The sequence below is a fragment of the Ananas comosus genome, linkage group 7 (genome assembly GCF_001540865.1).
Source record: "Ananas comosus cultivar F153 linkage group 7, ASM154086v1, whole genome shotgun sequence".
NCBI lineage: Eukaryota > Viridiplantae > Streptophyta > Magnoliopsida > Poales > Bromeliaceae > Ananas > Ananas comosus.
In genome coordinates, this window is record NC_033627.1 from 6,825,819 (window position 1) to 6,839,172 (window position 13,354).

At 41.7% G+C, this 13,354-nt stretch overlaps 1 long non-coding RNA gene across 2 annotated transcripts; it reads right to left on the minus strand.

The window, feature by feature from the left end:
- LOC109713123 lies at nt 401-2,392 on the minus strand. Of its 2 annotated transcripts, none has more exons than XR_002217041.1 (3): nt 1,809-2,392; nt 805-875; nt 401-672 (listed from the first exon to the last, which is right to left on the minus strand). It is a non-coding gene; the product is annotated as an uncharacterized LOC109713123 (long non-coding RNA). The 2 variants fall into 2 exon arrangements; XR_002217042.1 differs by having other exon boundaries at nt 805-879.

Consider the following 13,354-nt stretch of genomic DNA (forward strand, 5'->3'; position numbering starts at 1 on the left):
TTGTGAGGATATTTATTTGTTGGCCACACATGATGTCAGATATTTTGTGGCAAAATGCAATATCGGCCACAATTTTAGTTGCAACTATAGTAGCGAAATTAAGTACTTGGTTACAAATAGTCTCGTACAAATTATGGCGAAATATGTATGGCTACAAATAATATTATATTTGTTATAGCGAAATTTAGTTTTGGCTATAAATAATTTAGAAAATTTTGTGGCCAAATGTTGTTTCGATCACTATAATCGTTTCAAATTTTATATGTATATAATATATTGTGGCTATTTATTATTTTGCCACAGATAACTTGTAGTATTATTTGTTAGTGGGCGTTTTAGCTCTAAAAAAATAGATTTTACAGATTATCACCGTATCACACTGAATACTACTTAACCAGAATTTAAACATAATATCAATCACAATATTCAAGACATATACGCCATAATACAAAAAACGACTATATGTTCAAGTGCCACAATCAAAATAAGCTAACAGTTAATTGTTCACATCAAGTATCATTTGCACCAAACCACATAAGTTTTTAATCTCATCAAAGTCACATCTCATATTACTGACTTTTTAGAACAACGAAAAAAAAACTCTAAACTAAGAGCGAAATGAAGTGCCTGAGATGATCCAACTTGAAAATATTGAGTATCCAAGACTTAGTCCTATAGAATTAAAAAGAATAGTGATAAGAATAGTGCATATTATCTATTTTTTTCATCAAAAAGCAAAAGATACCTAAGACATACTAAATTAAATATAGTATAAGCTGAAATAATTGCAATTGTATAACTTACATTTTCTGTTGACGCTAGCTGAAAAGTATAGACAATCCCATTTGTGAAAGTTGTTCCATCATGCTACGCATCTGACTAAATAATTTAAAGTTAAATTATGAAATCATATAATTTTTATCACGTGCATGTTAATGTGCCATGCATTTTACAAAGTCAATGATCTTTATTCCTCTAAAATATTACACATATTTATTGACTTATGAATAAAAATAAAAATAAAAATAAAATAATGAACTCCAAAATTAGAAAGGGAAATAATTAAATCAAACTTTTATTAGTAGAAGGAGTGTCAATCAAATAAAAAAGGTTTAGGGATCTTTTTCAAAATAAGCTAAAGTTCAAAAGATGTTTATATATTTTGACCAAAATTACACTTAAGCATGAGGGCAGATTTACATGTATACCTATTAAGTAAATCATTAACTTTAAACTTTGACCAACATATATATATATATTTTCACCAATCTTTCTTTATAAAAAGTAAATCATCAACATGTATACCAGATTTACATGTATACATTTTAACCAACCTTTCTCTATAAAAAATAAATCACCAACTTTAATCTTGACAAAAAAAAATTTCTTTTTTTTTAAACTTTGTTTTCTTTTCTCTAACTGTTCAGTAAATAGTGAGGATATAGATCCTATCTAAACTAAATAAGTGCATAGATGATTTTCAGATGGTTTAATCCACTAATATTTTATCATCCGCAAAAAAAACTCACAGAGTAATAAATATTATTATAAATCATATAACTCTAAAAAAAAATTGATTATATAACATCTTGTTAAACTTATTATAAATACAAAAAAAATTAAAAAACTAAAAATCTAAAACTCTTGTTCCTAATAAAGAATGGGTTATGAATATATAAATAAAATTGCCATATATTTTATATAAGAGTATAATCATTCAAAATTACATCTGCATATTTTCAATTAAAAAAAAAATTCAACACCCATCTAGATCTAGAGAGAGAGGGAGGGGGATAGAAAGAGCATACTTGCGAGTGTTAGTTGGAATGAAGAAGACCACGTTGCTCCTGCCGTTCGCGGTGTTGAATTTGAAGGTCTTGATCACGAGGTTGTTGCTAATGCAAAGCGACGCGACAGTTAGATTTGCAGGAAATGCAAATATGGAGACGGCGAAAAGTTGTGGAAGCATCCGTAGGAGATCTCACAAACCCCATGTTGTTATCAATGTCCTCTACATAGAAGATGAAATCTCGAATATAATGTTGCCGGTAAAGCGAGGTGGCACAAGAAACGGAATCGCCGGAGAAGCCGTGGAAGGTTAATGGGGTGGACCGGTCGAAGTGGGAGGCATGCTATGAAAAAAATTTAGGATTTTTAAGTTTGTTTAAGGTGTGTTTCGTTTGATATAAAAAAGGGTGAAAACAAAAATTCGGATGAAAAATAATTTGCAGGTTCAAACTTAAAAATTTTTTGTCGATCCCTCTTTTATTTTCCACGCGAGACCGACAAAAAACGAAATGCGTATAGCGAAAATCGCGGGTCACACCTCATCTCCTCACGAGCATGTTTTCACGCGATCCATGAGGCCATTTGGCCTCATGGACCGCGTGAGAGGGAGGTCCATGCTGGACCTCCGTGTGTGTGTGTGTGTAGGCCATGGCTACTATACTATTATGAGTATTGGAGTCCTCGTACTCATAAGTTGTTTTCGATAATAGAGCTTCCGAATCGACGATCCACTCCGTTAAATATGATCTAGAGTATTTGAAACTTCTAGAAAATAAATTTCGTAAATTTTCGAAATCATAATAAAGTCCATCAAGTGGGCATAAAAGGAACGGTCAAAATCAAACGACGTTCTAAAAAAAGATGATTAGATCCTTCAATTCAAGATCGGAGTTATTGTTCTTTATCTATGTAGTGAATAGAATTTTCTATCAAAAATTCAACAAATTCCGATTCTTTAACACCGTTAAACTAGCAAGTATCCCATATCGGCCGTTAAAAATTGTCAAATTTGTGACCTCTTGATCGTAAGGTAAATGATGTCGAAAAATTATAAAATTTGATTTCTAGAAGTTTTAAATGCTGTAAATAACGTTTAACGGTGTGGATCGTCGATTCGAAAGCTCTATCATCAGAAACAACTTATGAGTACGAGGGCGATCGTACTCATTAATAGTATAGTAGCCGGACCCTATATATATATATATATATAATTATATATATATATATACTATATATATATATATATACACTTATAATTTACGCGGTCCACGAGGCCATTTTGGCTTGGTGGACCGCGTGAGAGGGGATCCATGCTGGACGTCCCTCTCGTGTCTGTGTCTATATATATATATATATATTATATATATATATATATATATAATATATATATATATATATATATATATATATAATTTGTTTATTTTTTTATTATAATAATATTTATTTATATATAAAGATAAATATAATATTTTATCTATAAATTTGTAATATTATTAATATTTTGAAATATATAATAATTATATATTATGTAATATATTTATTATAATTTAAAATATATTTAATCTATAAATAGAAATCATAAAAATAATATATATAAGATAATAATTAATATATATTAATAATATATATAATAAAAAATATATTAAATAATTTTTTATCTTTTTTTTTTCCTGCAAACCAAATACTAAACAACTTAAAACTTTTTTTCCACTGAAAATTTTTTTTCACCGACATTTGTTTTGTCCACAGTTTTACGTGGAACCAAACGCACCCTTAGAATTTTTTTCGTTTTGCTCCAGAGGAAAAGCTGAAAAGGCGCTATATGCCTTGCAGTACAAGAAAGTTTCAATAAAAAAATTAGGGCAACCTTTTGTGGCCAACTATTATTTGGCCATACATATAGGAGTTATTAGTGGAGAAATTGTAAAACAACAACAAATACAAAGCAATTTTTATGCACATTTTTACCATTGTAATTTTTGTGGCCAAATATTATAACTAGCCACAAAACACATTTAGAATTTAGGGTTAATTTCACTAGTGCCCTTCAAAAGGTTGATAATATCGTAAATACCCTCACAAAATCAGTAATATCATAATTACCTCACAAAATATATAGATTCTTTCAAATCTACCCTTATTTGTAAACTCTGTTAAATTCATGTGAGATTAAAAACTAATTACCAATTTTGCCCTTCATCCTTGAAAGGTATTGGAGGTTATAGTAAAAAAATATATATTCAACTTCCTCAACTATAGACTATTTTGAAAAAGATCCCTATTTTTTTTCCTTGTGTAAAAACCCCATTCAATTTTCATTTTTTTGATTTAAATTAACAACGGTGAATTTCTTGGAATTTTCGAAGCCCTAGTCCGCGTGCTGCGGCTATCTGTACGGCAAACGACGTTTTTGTAAATAACTTTGCGCACACTCGTCGGATTGTCGAACCAAGCGTTCCAACGCGTTTAAAATACCCTCAATCAGGTTTCTACATAATCAAAATAGATCAAAACCTCACTTGGGCAAAACCCCTCTTTGGGATGCCCTAACATGCCATTTTTGCATTTCCCCTAAATTTATCTTATTACTAAGCAAAAGAAAGCTTAGATACACATGGAAAGCTCTCTAATAAGGTTTCAAAGCTTTTAGAACCATCCCTAGGGCATCTACTTCGAGCCCTAGAGATCCACCATGAGAGGGGTCCAAGACAATCATGGATTTCATGGTTTCAAGGTCCCTAGAGGGTTTCCTCACTTGTAGAGAGATCAAAACCCAAAAATCTAAGGTCTAAACCCAAACTCTAAACTCATTTTTGCATTAAGGACTCACCTTTGCCCAAGCTCCACCCAGGCCTTCTTGTTGGAGAGCTTCTAGAGCCACCCAAGCCTCCAAATCCACCTTCTCCAAGCTTTTCTCCTTCTTCTCCAAGCCCTAGCCCAAGCTTTTAGAGAGGGAAAGAGAGGAAATGAGAGGGAGAGGAGAGGAGATGGGTTTTGCTGTGAAAATAGGAGAGGAATAGGCCAAATAACATGTTGTGACATTTGCAATTAGGCCCCTCAACTTAATTCTGTAGCAGACTTCACCCCTGCTGCCAGAGCCCCTGTGTACCGGTACACGGATTTGTGTACCGGTACGGGCCTGCGCAGAAGCCCAAACCCGAGAGCAAGGTCGCTCGGTTTCGCAGCTTGTTTACCGATACACGGGTCCCGTACCGGTACACCTTCGCGCAGACTCAAACCCGAGAGCAACCTGTGCTCGGGTCGCTTGCTGTACCGGTACAGCCATCAGGCGTACCGGTACACAATGCTCCAAATTTCAGGTTTGGCTCCGATTCGACTCTATTTCGCGCCGATCGATGCCAAACTCATACTAATACCTCTTTAACTCATTTTTACCCTTCCAAACGTGTTGGAATGCAAAATGGTACTCACCAATACATTTCTCTCGACACTTTAACCAATTTGATTAAAGTTCGATTATCGTTTTCGGGTTTCGATACGTTACATTCTCCACCCCTTATATTTAGTTTCGTCCGCGAAACTAGCTTAATTTAACTTAAATTCATACCTCAGTTCAGCTCGTTGAAGAGATGAGGGTAATGTTCCCTCATTGCGCTCTCGAGCTCCCAAGTAGCTTCCCGGTCGTCGTGATTACACCAACGAATTTTAACATACGGAATCTCGCGATTTCGTAGCTTTCTTACTTCTCGATCGATAATGTATGCCGGGAACTCCTCATAAGTCATATCCTCTTGAATCTTGGACGGTTCAAACGAGAGGACATGATCGGGGTCGTGAACATACTTGCGGAGATTTGACACGTGAAACACATCGTGCACTCCCGCAAGCCTTGGTGGTAACGCTACCTTGTACGCCACCGCGCCGACCCGTTCTAGTATCTCGAACGGTCCAAGGTACCGGGGACTTAGCTTCCCACGGATTCCGAACCGCTTAATCCCTCGCATTGGCGAAATCTTTAGAAACACGTGGTCTCCAACGGCAAATTCTATATCTTTCCTCCGCTTGTCGGCATAGCTCTTTTGCCGGGATTGCGCCGTAGCAAGCCTTTGGCGAACAAGACGGACTTTCTCCTCCGCCTCCCGCACTACATCGGGGCCAAGAGCCGCCCTTTCGCCCACATCGCTCCAATGAATTGGAGAGCGACACTTCTTTCCATAAAGGGCCTCGAATGGCGCCATCGCGATACTTTCTTGATAACTGTTATTGTACGCGAACTCCGCCATCGGAAGATGATCATGCCAACTGCCCTTATAATCCAGTACACACGCTCGAAGCATATCCTCAAGTATTTGTATTGTCCTCTCCGATTGACCATCGCTTTGAGGATGAAATGTCGTGCTAAAGTCGAGCCGCGTGCCCAAAGCCTCCTGTAGGCTCCTCCAAAAGTAAGAGGTGAACCTCGGGTCCCGATCCGACACAATAGACACGGGCACCTCATGAAGTCTCACAATCTCGTCAATATACACCTGAGCCAACTTGTCCCCCGACCATATAATATGAATCGGTAGGAAATGCGCCGACTTCGTCAACCGGTCCACGACAACCCAAATTGCATCGTGCCCACCTTGAGATCGCGGCAACCCGGTCACGAAGTCCATTGCAATATTTTCCCATTTCCAAACGGGTATAGGTAAACTTTGCAATTTTTCCGCCAGAAACCGTTGCTCCGCTTTTACTTGTTGGCAAGTAAGACTTTGCGCAACAAATTCCCCAATGTCTTTCTTCATGCCCGGCCACCAATAGTGCAACATCAAATCTTGATACATTTTGGTGCCGCCGGGGTGTATACTATACGGGGATTGGTGCGCCTCTTGCATGATCGCCCTACGGATATCCTTATTCTTAGGCACACACCAACAATTTCTAAACCGGAGTGCGCCGTCGGTCCCAATGCCAAAATCATCGGCACTACCGCTCTCAACTTCCTCGCGCACCTTTTGGAGATATTCATCTGAAGTTTGCAACTCTTTAATCTTCTCCAATAGCGTCGGTTGAACAACCAACGCCGCAAGTGTCGCCTGTACTCCCGGTGCTACCACCTCCAATCCAAGCCGTTGCATCTCCTTTTGTAGTAATGGCTGGGGTGTAATTGCCGAAGCCAGATTTTCCCCCGATTTTCTACTAAGTGCATCGGCCACGACATTCGCCTTCCCAGGGTGGTATAGAATAGTAACATCATAGTCTTTCAACAATTCTAACCACCGCCGCTGTCGCATTTTCAACTCCTTTTGGGTGAACAGGTACTTAAGGCTTTTGTGATCCGTATAGATCTCACAGTGTTCCCCGTACAAATAATGCCTCCATAGCTTTAGCGCAAAAATAACCGCCGCTAGCTCAAGATCATGAATAGGGTAGTTCTTCTCATAAGTCTTCAATTGGCGTGAAGCATAAGCTATAACCCGCCCATTTTGCATCAAGACACACCCGAGTCCCACGTAGGAAGCATCACTATATACCACAAAGGTCTCCCCCGGCGTCGGTAGAGCAAGCACCGGGGTCGTGGTCAACCTTTCCTTTAACTCCTCGAAGCTTCGCTCGCATTCGGGGCTCCAAACATACTTCACCCCTTTGTGTGTAAGGCGCGTTAGTGGAGTAGTTATTTTAGCAAACCCCTCCACGAACCGCCGGTAGTAGCCCGCTAGCCCTAGGAAACTGCGGACCTCCGATACACTCGTCGGGCGAGGCCAATCCTTAATTGCCTCCACTTTCCCCGGATCCACCGAGATACCATCGCCCGAAATTACATGACCAAGGAAAGTGACCTCCGATAGCCAAAAGTCGCATTTCTTCAACTTGGCATATAACTTCTCTTTTCGGAGTATTTCCAACACGGTCCTCAAGTGCTCCTCGTGTTCTTCCTCGGTCCGAGAATATACCAATACGTCGTCAATGAATACCACGACGCACCGGTCCAATAGCGGACGGAAGACTCTATTCATTAAGTCCATGAACGCCGCCGGGGCGTTAGTAAGCCCAAACGGCATCACCGTGAACTCATAATGGCCATACCGCGTACGGTACGCCGTCTTGTGCACATCCTCGGGCCGTATCTTCAACTGATGATACCCCGATTGAAGATCAATCTTTGAATATACCCTTGACCCCTGCAGCTGATCGAATAAATCATCAATCCTCGGCAGCGGGTACTTATTCTTCACGGTGACCTTGTTCAACTCGCGGTAATCCACGCAGAGTCGAAGTGTGCCGTCCTTCTTCTTAACGAATAGCACCGGAGCTCCCCAAGGTGACACACTCGGCCTCACAAAGCCTTTGTCGAGCAAGTCTTGCAACTGTGCCTTAAGCTCTTTTAGCTCCGCCGGTGCCATTCTATACGGGGCCTTCGAGATTGGCGCCGCCCCCGGGACCAAGTCAATAACGAACTCGATCTCCCGGTCCGGGGGCAATCCCGGTAACTCCGCCGGAAATACATCCGGAAATTCGCATACCACCCGAATGCCTCCCAAATCCGGGTGTTCTCTTTGGGCTTCTACCATTGTCGCCAAATAGGCTACACAACCACCTTTTATCATTTTCCTCGCCCGTGCCGCCGACACGGTCGCCGCGAAAAGTGAGCTTTTAGCTGCCTGATACACTAGCTCCTCTCGGTTAGGCTCACGAAACGTGATCACCTTACTCTCACAATCTATCACGGCATAATATTTGGAGAGCCAGTTGGTCCCCAAGATCACGTCGAAACCCCACATCCGGTTCAACACCAATAGATCAATCGGCATGACCCAGTCACCTATCTGCACTGGGCACGCTACACATTCTTCGTGAACATGAAAAGTATGCTTGACCGAATTTACCGTCCAATAGTCATAATGGTGCACGATCTTAATGCTATGAGTCCTAACGAATGATGCATCTATGAATGAATGCGATGCACCTGTGTCGAATAAAGCTCTAGCTCTGGTGCCTCTGATCGAGATAATACCTGCCACGATGTCGTCGGGGACATGAATCGGCTCCTTCTGCACCTGAGTGGCAAAAACCCGCCCACTCGGTGCCCTCGATGCCTCCGGCTGACGCGAAGAAGATGAACGTCCAGCCGACATAGCCAGTGGTAACCCCGCCTGCTGTCTCGGGGTATAAGGAACTGATGCCGAGGTAGGTGCAGAAGAACCCCAGCTTTGGCACTCCCGCGACATGTGCCCGGGCTGGCCGCACCTGAAGCACTTTCCCTCGCGCTGCGGGCATACCGGTGGCCGATGATCGCCACTGCAAATGACACAACGGAACGGCCTACCACTCCTCGACTGCTGTCGGGGATACTGAGGGGGTTTCTTTGCATTTGACCGGCCCCCGGCACCGCTCACCGCCCGCTTCTTCCCCTTGTCCCTTAACTCCGCCATTGCCTCGCGCTCCTCTCGCACGTGGGCGCTGCCGTGCTCCGCCCACAGGGCTCGATCAAAGACCTCCGCAAAGGTCGTCAACTTGAGGATTTGCACCCTGTCACGCCCCGGGACCGATACCAATTTGGCTCGACCCGAGCACGTCAAACAGACGCCGAACGGATAGGGTTTCCCCTATCCGTCCAAGGCTCATCACGCGTACAAATTCAAACAAGAAATGCACTAGCGGAAACATACACAAACGGCTTACACGAGGATAAGCAATAGCCATTAGTGAAAGAAAGGAAAACTAAACATTTACAAGTACTATGATTCATTTTTGATCATATACATTGCATCCATTTACATTCATGATTCTTTATACTTCATTACACATTGCATCATTTCATTCTTACATCACACTTACCTCAAAATAAGCTTTACATTCCTTTCTCAACATCACTAGTCATCAAATACAAAAGATGAACATAGGGTACTCTTCCAACAAAATATAAACCCAACTTTGGTGGCCTCTGACTAAGGCACGATACCTTTACCTCGGTCGCTCGCCGGCTCGCTCGGTCCCGGCTCTGTGGAAATAGTGGGGTGAGAACTACAACAAAGTTCCCAGTGGGCTCGGCCTCAACATCACCGACTTTCCCTCTAGGACTAACTTAGGCATAATAGAAAGGATAAGCTGAAATATAGTAACCAATCTACAACATGATGCTAGTATGCCTGAACAATAAGCAAGGAATATGCTCAACATTAACATATGCAGATTATGCAAGTTCTTTGTTCTTTTCACGTTACTCTTTGTTTTTTGTTCTTTGCTCTTTGTTCTTTATTCTTTATTCTTTAATCTCAAGGCTAACCCGGGGGTTTCGCCACATTAACTTGCTTCACATTAAGTCCATCATCGCAGGAACTCACCCGCTAGGACCGTCCTTCGGGTTTACTCCAACCCGTGATGCATAACTCCGGAGCGCATCGCCCGAGGGGGAGCGACCGCCCTCGAGCACGGAACTCATAGCAAGTATGATCATATCCTTAACTCAAAGGATTTATAAGTTCAATCTTGACTTTACACTAGCTCTAGTGTTCTTTCATCACTTTTTGTTGCCACTCTAGCAATCATTGTTCTTTACCATTCATTACTCTTGCTAACTCTAGCAATTATATTCTTTACATTCTTTACTTTTGGCTACCTCTAGCACTTCATGTTCTTTACTCCCCACATTACTTTAACTTTAAACATTGTCATTTTCATCATTCTTTACATTACATTGGTTCTTTACCTCACACTATCTCTAGTGTCATTTCACTTTAACTTTATCGAATGCCACTCGATCTATGTCATTGTGTCACTCTGTTCTTTTGCTCACTTTGGGTGCTCACTTTTCTCTCATGCATACACATAGGGTTTTCGACGTTTACATAGTTCTCATTCATCATATTATGCAAGTTGTACTCACAATCATGCATCATTACATTTTCATCATTACTTTACCCTAAAATGCATGCAACAATATATATACACATGCTCAAATGAATGACACATTAGGCATAGAGAGAAGTTCAATGAGTTTGAGAAGCACCACCCACCTCGTAGGCTTTCAAAGGTGCTCCGACGATTTTCTTGAGATTTATAGGCTCCTCGTTCTTCACCTGCGGCAAAACGAAGCCAACTTAGGCCATTTTGCCCATATCTTTCTATAAACTTTTCGTAACGTTAATCCGAGCGCACCAACGCGTCGGAAATACCCCCAATTAGGTTTCTAGAGGGTCAATTGCACTTAGAAATCCCCATGAGCAAAAGCCCCAATTTGGTGCCCTAGCTCCAATACATATATCAAACCTAGGGTTTGATCTCAATGGGAAGCAAAAAGAGCTTCATTATCCTCTAAAAAGTCCATTAGAACCATCTTTAAACAAATCAAAACCCTACTTAGGGTTTCACCATGAGAGGTGATGAAGCTCACGTCAAGCTTCACCATTTTCATGGTCTTGATCTCTAAAAAAGCAAAAGAAAAGCTTCCAATACTCTAAAAGTTCTATAAAAACCATCCTTGCTCTAATCCAAACCCTAGTTTGGGATTTAACATGAGAAGGGGCAAAGCTTACCTCTAAGCTTGCTCCTTCCTTGCTCTAGAGAGGAAGAAGATGAAGTTGCTTCACTCCAATAGCTTCTTCTCCACTTTCTTCTTCTTCTTCTTCCTTCCTTTCCTTTGTTTTCTTCTCCTTCTTTGTCTTCTAGAGAGAGAGAGAGAGAGGGATGAGTTTGGGTGTGAGGAAATGAGAGGGAGAGGCTCTCTCAGCCCTAAACATGACCCACATAATGCATTTTTACAGATAAGTCCCTCAGCTTTTATCTCATTACACTGCCCGAACTGGGCAGTTCGCGCAGCCGGGGGCCGGTCTCTCCTTCAGGGACCGGTTCCCGAAGGCTCTCCCCGCGCAGCCAGAGCTGTTGCGGGCAGGGCAACCGGTCTCTCTTTGGGGGACCAGTCTCTCGGGGACCGGTCTCTCAGGCAGGGACCGGTTCCCGAGAGCTGGTTTCTCAAGACTTAGCCGATTTTTCGGCTGTTTCAATTCATACGCGTTCGGGGACCGGTCTCTCCCACCAGGGACCGGTCCCCGAGAGCTCAAAACTGCTGAATGCAGATTTTGATTCTATAGCTCTCGAAAACCTCCCGTAACTCGCTTTTAATCATTTCAACACCTTCGGACTTTCCGAAGTGTACCATCCTCACTTTGGTCAATTTGACTAAAGTTCGACATCTTTATTTTCCGAATTTTCGGTATATTACATTCTCCACCCCTTAAAATAATTTCGTCCGTGAAATTACGCATACCTTAACTCGGCGACTTAAACATATGCGGATATTCTCGCCGTATGGTTTCTTTGAGCTCTCAAGTGGCTTCTCGCGCCGCGTGGTTGCTCCACTGGACTTTCACATAAGGGATTTTGCGACTCTGCAACTTCCTAACTTCTCGATCGAGGATGCACACCGGGTACTCCTCGTATGACATATCCTTACGCAACTCCACGGGCTCGTACTCCAATACATGTGTCGAGTTGCGAATATACTTTCGGAGATTGGACACATGAAACACGTTGTGAACTCCCGCGAGTCTCGGTGGTAGTGCGAGCTTGTATGCCACCGCACCCACACGTTCTAATACCTCAAACGGTCCGACATAACGGGGACTTAGCTTCCCACGGACCCCGAATTGTTTGACTCCTCGCATTGGCGATACTCTCAAAAATACACGGTCTCCAACCGCGAACTCTAAATCCTTTCTCCTCTTGTCGGCATAACTCTTTTGCTGAGATTGCGCCGTCGCCAACCATTGACGGGCAAGGCGAACTTTTTCTTCCGCCTCCCGCACCACATCTGGGCCAAGAGTCGCCCTCTCGCCCACATCGCTCCAATGGATAGGGGAACGACACTTGCGTCCATATAGTGCCTCAAAGGGCGCCATTGCTATACTTTCTTGATAACTATTATTATAGGCGAACTCCGCCATCGGCAAGAAATCATGCCATCCTCCTTTATAATCTAGTACTGTCACGCCCCGGGGTTCCTTTTAGTTTAAAACATAGCGAAAAAGCGTCTGAATTTTTTTTTTTTTTTCGAAAAGCCTGATCCCAAAGTATGCCAGATCCGCCACAAACACAGGGAATCCACTGTTCATACGGACAGTCTCCCCTGTATTTGCACGGCGTCGCACAAGTATAAGAAGTCACCCAGGCACAACCACAACAAATGAACATACAAATAACCAACCGTTATATATATATTCATACACTATTCACCACAGATTCACATTTATGCATTCAACATTTAAACATAAATCCACATCTATCAGTAAAAATGTTTCTAACCACAGAAACAGATTTTGAAATACTACGATGCAAAAACCACATAAAACCTTTGAAAACTGTTTCCTACACGGAAACCTTTATTCTTTAAAAACGCTACCACGAGGGGTAGAAAACCTTTCATTTCATAAAATCCAGAAATCCATTTATTACATTCACGAAAATCCATATTTTCGAATGTAAACAAACACTGAACCACATGAACCAACTAAACTATACATCAACCGAAGTAAGAAGGGTAAGAAACTAAACCGAAATAACCTGGGTCGGAAGCTCTATCGACCGCTACACGCGTACCTCACGCCTCGTCTCAACCCTCACCGCC